Here is a 9,124-nt window from a genome sequence, read left to right as displayed (position 1 = left end):
CATATGACTCAACAGTTAATTGTCCTCTAGCGGCAAATATTGTAATTATTGTACTTATACCTCACTGCGCAGTACTGGTACAGGATATAAAATATACATGAGTATTTTCAAAAATTACAAAACCAAAACTGTTTATTAAGAAATACATGTACATTCAAATGGTGAAATTCCGAATCCAGTGCACTGTTTCTCATGTGGAGTGATTTAGAAAATAATTAAAGTTTAGTTATTAAATAACTTATAACATCACTAATGTTTAAAAGCACTTCGTTCACATCATAAATAAAAACTAATTCAACAACAAAATACAGTAGTTGATTTCGGGCGACTAGGTGTTTCCTGCTCCAGGAAACTGGTTTTCTTCATGCAAAATGGAAAGATGATATACTGACGGTATGGCCTTAGCTACCTCGGCAAAACTACCATAGCGCCAGGCCACGGAGGGGAGAGGGGGGGATAGGATACTGCTGATTTGTTATGGTTGTTAAAAATCACTGGAAAGACGTTCAGCAGGCTGGTAGGGGCACAGATTATGGGTGGCCAGAATTTATAGTTCCAATCTTTAAACATTTTAAATAAGGCATTTGTTTTCATTTCGTTTCTCTGTCGATCATTATTTTGGCGGTGATCTCGGGGTAATGTATGCAGGTACCAATTGGCACATTTCAGGACCACACCTGTACATTATCAAAAAATGCATAAAAAAAATGTACGGCCTATTATTAACTGTTGTGTGGCATATTGGCTGCACTAAGATTATTACACTGTAGTTTCAAAAGTGGCAATACCGATTATAAACGAAATTTATTTCTTTGTGTTCAACGAAAGAATGCCAAATGAAGGATCTCGATGTAAATATCCAGGATTAAAAGAAAAGCATACGTCAATTATTAATCGGAGTTGAGATGAAGTATTTCTGTACCCAATCAGTTGTTTCGAAGGGAGTCCTCATTGATGGAAAAATTTCAATTCCCTCAGATCAGCCGTCGTGGTCACTGATCCCGATGGTTGATTTTTTTTTATTGGAGAGGGAGGAACCCATTCAAGAATTTTTAGTGGGAGGAACTCAGAAATTTTTAGTTTTTTTTAACTGACTCTCCTTCCATTAACTGAAACAACCACTAATTTTTAAAATTAAAAAAAAAAAAAAAAAAGCTATTTCTAGTCGTTTCGTTCCTCTACTGTTAATCATTAGCTCATATACACAGCAGCCAATCATTTAACTGTTGCATCTCTTTCAGCCTTGTTTTTGACGCACCTGTTTCGAACGCAATGCTGGAAGTTGCATTATTTCCCTTCCCCAGTACATCGTTATACACTCACAAACAACTGAAATAGTTTTAACGCTAGAAAAAAAAGTCAGTTCAATTGTTTCTAGCAAGTGAACACCCTTCTTATTTTTGGTCATGGAATTCGAGACCTGATCCACTAGCAGAACTGGCACTGTTGCCAAAACTGTGCAGAATATCTCTGACTATCTTTTGAATACTGGTATCCTTGCCTTAGTATTTTTAAACTTTGCAACGATTTCCTAATACATTGAACTCGCACATAAGGTGAGTGGAGATTTTATTAGAGCAAAATTTTGAAAATGTATTAAAAAAAATAAGGATTGTAAATCCTTATTTTTTAAATACATTTTCAAATAAGGAATGAAAATAAATTATATAGAAAACTATATACAGTACACATTTCACTTTAATATTGAACATGCCAATCCAATTTCTTCACATCTTATCAATGCAAAGTACATAGGTTTTAGAACTTTTATTTTTTATTTCAAGTTTTAAAAATTAATCCATTTCAATTCGAATGTTGAAATCAAAACAGACACCGAAAAATAGTTGTCAACAGCCAAAATAATTTTTTTAAAGTAGGAATATATTGATTAAAGAAGCAATGGAAGAGTCTAAATGCTAAAGGCGACTTTTTAACTTTTCCTAAGGATTTTTTAAAGCTTTGAACGCATTTTAATTGAACTATCTTAATATGTATGTATTGGCCGTTACGACTACCAGCGGTTAAAATCACTGTCCTTTCACATCATGTGGAAAATTCCTGAGTTTGAATTCCGTGAAGGCCATAGGAACTTTTACATGGGTTACATAGATTTCAGGTGAGTGCTACATGAATCTCTGGGGAAGATTACTAGCCTCCTTCCCCCCCACAAAGACGGTTTATTATCCAGTTAAACAGGTAAACCGCCAATAGAATACACAATTTATTTACGCAATAAAGGAATGTCTCATAGCATTAAATGCTTTGCTGCAAAAATAAAACAACAACAACACAACACATGCATTACAAATATGCAGTGGCGACTAGTGATTCTGATGTTTGAGGGAGCTGCACCTTAAAGCTACATTAAATTGCCTTGGTTATAAGACATGTAGACATACACAGTAATAATAATAAGCAAGTTAAAAATACAACAAAACGTTATCGAGACATTTACCATTTACAGACTTGAACTTTTATTTAAAAACAAAATCCATTCTTCGGTTTTTATTTCTTCAAAATAGATTAAAAACTTTGTCATTCAAGTTTGGTGCACTGTTGACCAAGCTTTTCTTTATTGAAAGCATTGCTTGAGTATTTAGCCTTTCCTGATTCATAGTGCTCCTTAAAAATGTTTTTTTTTATTCTTATTAATGACGAATGGCAGCGTTCGGGCTCTGAAGTAGTCATTGGAATGGTCAAAAGAACTTTTATGAGTTTTGTAAGTTCACCAAGAACTTCAGATAGCTTATTTTCTGAGATAAATTTCAGCAAGTCAGTTAATTTGCAATAATTGTGTAGATCGTGTCTGCTATAGAAAACTTGTAATTCCGTAAGACGTTTTTCTCTTTCAATCATGGAATATGCCTCAGTAGTCTTCCATGGGCATTTTCGTACGAAAAATAACAAAGTTTTCTTTGTTAAACAATTTAGCAGCAATTAATTGCTTTGTAAAAGAAATCTCACTTATATAGTCGCATGCTTCCTTCGCTTCAATCATGAGTGCTTTGAAGGATTTTCACAGTACATTGAATTCCTGATTTTTAGAATGGCATTCTTAAACTTTCCTATATATTCATGTATTTTAACTGCCTCAATTTCTCGAGATTGCATTTGGTTATAAATAACTTCCACGTGAGGCATTATCTGGTGGTAAAGTTCTGACAAGAACTCGGATTTTTCATTACTCAAGATTTTTTTTTTATGTAAACCCCAAACACGAGAGGTATTACAACCTGTAATACTTAGTACCGTGCTTGGATTGGAGGTTGAGAAGACGAAAGAAGATATTTGCTGACATTGGATTTGAACTTCTGTAGACTGTAATTTTCAGGAAATACGTATGAAGGAAGGTTGTTCCAGTAAACGGCAGTTGAATGAATAAACGAGGAAGATGAAAAGTTGGTTTTGTGAGTTTGAAGTTGGACAGTAAATGGATGTTGGCTAGTGGCGGCACGTGTTCGGACTGTTTTGAAAGAGAGGGCGGGAATTATAGAAGCCAATTCAGAGTTTCAATTGGAAGTATCTGTAGAAGAGGCATGCAGCAGAAACAGTACGTCTAGGAGACAGCGAGTGGAGAGACTCTGTTAGAAATGAATCATTAATTAACCTAACTGCCCTCTTCTGAATTGAATCAAGAAGCATGAGAGAGGTTTTGGGGGCACAACCCCAGATGTGGGAACAATATTTCATGGCAGGGCGGATTTGCGATTTATACAGAGTGAGCAGCTGTTTGGAAGAAAAGTAACGGCGAGAGCGAAAGAGAAAACCAAGTTTTTTAGAGCAGAGGAAGCAATATTTGTAATGTGCTTGTGCCAAGAGAGATTAGAAGTCAGGGTAATCCCCAAAAGAGATATATCATTTTGCCTAGAAATCGGAGTGTCACTAAAGATAAGCATAGGAGCAGAAGAATCCTTTTTGCGAGATATAAGACAAGACTGAGTTTTAGAAGGGATGAAATCAACTAAGTTGTCTTTGCCCCACTGGAGAATTACCTGAAGATCGGCATTTAAGGAATTGGTAGCAGGTTTTCGATAATTTGAAGCTGATTGAACAGGGCAAGGTTTCTCAAAATGGAAAGTAGACTGCAATGTGCTATCATCGGCAAAACTATGGATAGGATTTCCAGTCAATGGAAGAAGGTCATTAATATACAAGAGGAAAAGATTGGGGGACACCGGCATTAGTGGAGAAGTTAGAAGACAGAGAGCCATCTACCATCACCCTCAGTGAGCGATCAGAGAGAAAACTGGATAACCAATTACTACAAACAGTTGGCAAACCATAAGATGGAAGCTTGTTTAGAAGAGCTTTATGCCAAAGACGATCGAAAGCCTTTGAGATGTCAAAAGCAACTACTTGTGTTTCACCGAACCTTTCCATTGAATTAGTCCATAAATGGGTAACATAAGCTAGAATATCACCAGCGTATCGACACTGACGGAATCCATACTGGCGATCGTTTATCAGACGGAAGGTTTCTGGGTAGTTTAAGAGTTGGCGGTTAGTTGATTTCTCCATTACTTTAGAAACAGTAGAAGTAATTGCAATGGGACGATAATTGGATGTGAGGGATTTGTCACCCTTTTTGGAACTGACTGGATATGAGCAAATTTTCAAGCAGAAGGAAAAACACCTTTGGGACAAGAAAGTGAAAAAAGGCGGCAAAGAATAGGAGTAAGTTCAGGAGCACAAGTTTTGAGAGCAAGTGGAGAAATACAATCGGGACATGGAGCTTTCTTAGCATCAATATTGGACAAAATCCTTCTGACATCCTTTTGACGGAAGACTACAGGAGGCATTGAATGGTGGGAGGTGTTTTACCAAGATCATTAATACATGAGTTGGAAGAAAAATGGGATGTTAGCAGGTCAGCTTTATCCTTGGCTGAAGTGACTACAGAACCATCTGGTTTGGACAGAGGTGGGAGCAGAGATGGGCAAAAGTTGTGGCCAATAGTTTTGGCAAGAAACCAGAATGCTCGGCTACCATTAGGGCAAGAAGCAAGTTTTCTACTCTTAGCCTGTTCAAACTCTAGTTTGGACTGATTAATAACTCCTTTACAATTGTTGCGAGCTTTGGTGTAGGCAGAAAACGAAACTGAAGAATTAGAAACAAGCCAATTACAATATGCAACGTTCTTCTCTTGAACAGTCTTAGCACATTTATTGTAAAACCAAGGTTTAGATAAAGGACGAGATTTTAAAGTGGAGTGTGGGATAAAGGATTCCATTCCTGCAAGAATAATTTCACTGACACGATCTGAGCAAACGTTGACATCAGAAGTTTTGAAACAGTAATCCGACCAAGGAAAAGAAGAAACGAAGTCTCGCAGGTCATCCCATTTTGCATTCTTGTAATGCCAAACAACACGAGGTTGGGAATAGCCATGAGATAAAGGTTCCATTGGAGAAGAGACAATCACCAAGTTGGTTTTTTTTTTTTTTTGTTAGTTGTTGGCGCATCGGCTTCTGTGGCCATAATGCACCTCCCAAAGTTTTTGCATTTTACTCTGATCCAAGCCCGAGGCGGATTTCGAACCCGCGACCTTTGGGTTGCTAAACAGGCACTTTACCCACCTGGCTTAAAGGCCCTCTCACTTCGGCTGTGTACTTAGAAGGGTTGTTTGTGAGAAAAAGATCAAGCGTATTGACTGTATGATTAGGATTGTCCGCTATTCTTGTAGGTAAATGAACAATCTGTGCATGGTCATTAGTAATTGCAAAAGGCTCGGCATCTCGACCAGCTGGGTCGGTGTGACTAGAAAAAGGAAGCCAGCTGGAGTTGTGAACATTAAAATCACCAAGGAAAATTACCTCACTGTTAGGAAAGTTGGACTGGAGAAAGTCAAGTTGCAAAGAGAGGAAGTCAAAGAGCTCCAAGTGATTAGTGGAGTTGGGAGAACGGTAGAGACAACAGATGAATTTGACACAATGAGGTAGAGAGATTTTTAGCCAGAGAAGATGAAAGAGAGGAGATTCCAAATTGCCAAGTCTCTGACAGGAAATATCAGAACGGACATATGCACAAGTACCACCTTTGAGGCGAAAGGAATCATACAGCGAATAATTTGGGCATCTGAGATGAGCAGTAGTTGAATCAACCGATAGCTGAGATTCTGTCAAAAAAAGTACACGTGGTTTGGCAGACTGCAAGTGGAAATGGACATCGTTGAGATTAGAATTGAGACCACGTATATTTGTGAAATGAATTAGGAAGTGCTTGGGAGGTTTAGATCTTTCTGCAGATAAGCTTGCTCTATTAGTTTGACAATTCATGGTGTATTCAATAGTAGGAAAAAGTGGGTGGGACATGCTGTATGAAGTAATGAAATTTTTGGATATGGTGTAGACATGGTAAGAATATACCCAGATCCTTGACATAACGTGGCCTTGACAATGCTCTCCGCACACACACACTACTCGGACTCCCTCCAATCACTATCTGGCAGAGTAGAGGTAGCAAGATTATACACTAGCTGATCCGGAAGCCTTCTAGAGAGATACCATTAGGTTCGGTCCGGTGTACTAACTAGCGGCCGGCCTGGAAACACCGTTTTAGAGCTGTATCCTCGAAATGTAAGGAATATTGGATCTCGCCACGATGTTCATCATAACCTCAAAAGTCATCAATCATACTGCATGATAGAAGAGAAAAATTCCTGTTGCTTCTGAAATCGTCTTATCTGGATTGCTGTCGCTTGTAGTTCCTCCATGCACTTTTTAAGGATTCAACATTTTCATAAATGCTGTTCACGGTGCGTATATTGAAGTTCCATCTTGTAGGGGAAGATCTGGCAACACGGCTGTCCATATGCTTTCTGAGAACAGAGAGACGGTGTGGTGATCTCGAGAAAAATGTCGGTATCGACATGAGGTTCGAAAAGAATATTCTTGAATCTCGGGTATTATTTGCTGCATTTCTCATCATCAGATTCAGTTGGTGTGCATAACAGTAAATAAAATGTGTATTTTTGTACACTTCTTTTATTTTAGCCCGAACTCCCCCTTTCTTGCCTTTCATCACACTTGCGCCATCAAATTTCCGAGCAACCAGTTCGAGGATTATGTCTAACTGATCTAGAATACAATTCGATATTTCGTATCCCATTTGGTTTTCCGGAGTGAAAAAAAAACGAAAAACGCTCAAAAATATCTCCATTCAGTTCATAACTCAGAACAATTACCATTTGTATATGTTCTGAAACATCTGTTGCGTCTTGAGCCATGACAGCTACGAAAAAAGGTTCTTTAATTTCTCTTTTTATTTCATCCCGGCATATTTGCAGTAAACAGTCAAGAATATCATTCCGAATACCTTTTTAAATGCCTTTAAAGGCTGCATTACTTTCTAAATGGTTTTTTAAATTGGAATCTAGTGTACAGGCGAAATTTATTAATCCTCTGAATACTCCCGGATTTTTAGAATCGTATTTTTCGTCATGTCCACTTAAAGGAATTTCAAACTGTCCACAAAATTTAATACAGTGTATTATTTTAGATAATACCTCACAATTCTTGGTAACTTTTCTGTTATGTTTGCAGATTGAAAGTGTACAGGCCTCACTAAGTTGTTCTTTAATATTAACGCTTCCTCAATGCGATAGTGGATCACATTATCAATATGTTTTTTCAAACTCTCATGTTTTAGAGTTTTTTCTTTCATTCTGTTTATGTTTGTAAAGCCACTTTTTGTCCCCGTTAAGTCACCTCCGAACAGTAAACATGGAAAACAAAACAATGCATTTTTAACTTCACAACCCCAAAGCTAACTTTTCCTTTGGTACCATTCAGTTTTAAAAAACTGCGAATATATTTCTTATTATTACTTATTCCCCGCTGAGAAATTTGAATCTTTGGTGTGGGGCGGCCTTCTTTTTTAATCGCATTTTTTTCTTGGAGAGATAATTGTGAAAAACTAAGTTGCTGAAATTTATTCACTGTCACGTGATTTACTTCATGGGGAAGCATGGAGGCCATGATCGAATGAAATTTCACAAAATCGTATGTCGTAGAAATAATATTTTACTTACACATCACCTCATAATATAATTTTAATTTACCAAGTTCAAGCTCAATTCGCAATTAAGTTGTAATCACATAATTATACTGTTGAATGTTGCGTGTTGACTTAACACTGATATTATTTAGTTACTTAATGGGAATGCGGGCGAATAACAAGAAGACACCGACATTGTGGCTACACATCCATCATGGTCAACGATGAAATCTACACTGGGCGCTTTACAGTGACTGATTCATTTCACCTATAAAAAATATATATTGGTAAGTTGCTAATATGCTGCAACCAACTACCAAATATTCACTGCAATGTAAAATGTGTCACTGCCTGGCGCACACTGAGGCCTATGGTTAATTAAACTTCAAAGTTGGAAACGATTTCGTGTTTTTATTCGTTTATTATTGAAATGATTACTGGAAATGGAGGATGCGCATACTATATGCGGATCCTGTTAATAAAAATATTCATTGCGTTGCATTGTTCTTCACAAAATTTCGTATAACTCCGTTCACTGTATATCTAGATTTAAATAGCGGGGGATGCCGAAGTGCCTATGGACGAGCCGCCTCTGCAAACATGTATGCCTACAGATCTCTTCTTTTATGTTCCAACATTTCATTTGAACTCTTATGTAATGCCCCGCCTAGTTTGCCAGTCCTGAGTATAAACGGATATTTATATTGTAGATGCATTCCCCCTAGACGGAAGGTTGTATATATGATGGAAAGGACATGAGGCATTGGAACTATCCAGTGGTATACAAATGGTACAAGCTACTGGTGGAAATTAAATGGTTCTGGACATGTTTTTGTGTTGTATTCTTAGCTGTCTGACCTTGCTGAAGAACACTGCATAGAGCATATCTGAACATTGTTGTGAATTATGTACATCAATCAATGTTGCACGTTTGCCCATATGGAAGAGGATTCTCACGGGATGACACCACAGCTATCCACCATTTAAAATATGTAAAAATTGTTTTGAGGAACATGAAAACAAGCATCTGCTCTGGCAAGTCTAATCCGCAGATACTTGGAGAATAATAGGTTTGTCTGACAGTGTAAACAGGCAGCCAGAAAAGCCCATGATATCCTATCGATGATTT

At 37.5% G+C, this 9,124-nt stretch overlaps 1 long non-coding RNA gene across 1 annotated transcript in view; it reads left to right on the top strand.

The window, feature by feature from the left end:
• The first annotated feature begins 1,312 nt into the window (after positions 1 to 1,312).
• The window catches only part of LOC150084286 (uncharacterized), a 38,269-nt gene continuing 30,457 nt past the window's right edge, over positions 1,313 to 9,124 (top strand). The window contains exon 1 of the long non-coding RNA XR_016547057.1: positions 1,313 to 1,556. This is a non-coding gene — a long non-coding RNA (uncharacterized LOC150084286). The remainder of the gene's footprint in view (positions 1,557 to 9,124) is intronic.

This window comes from Mastigoproctus giganteus, chromosome 6 (assembly GCF_048544385.1).
Source record: "Mastigoproctus giganteus isolate SK-2022 chromosome 6, ASM4854438v1, whole genome shotgun sequence".
NCBI classification, from domain to species: Eukaryota; Metazoa; Arthropoda; class Arachnida; order Uropygi; family Thelyphonidae; genus Mastigoproctus; species Mastigoproctus giganteus.
Note: the sequence above shows the minus strand (reverse complement) of the source record. Positions and strands in the feature narration are given on the sequence as shown.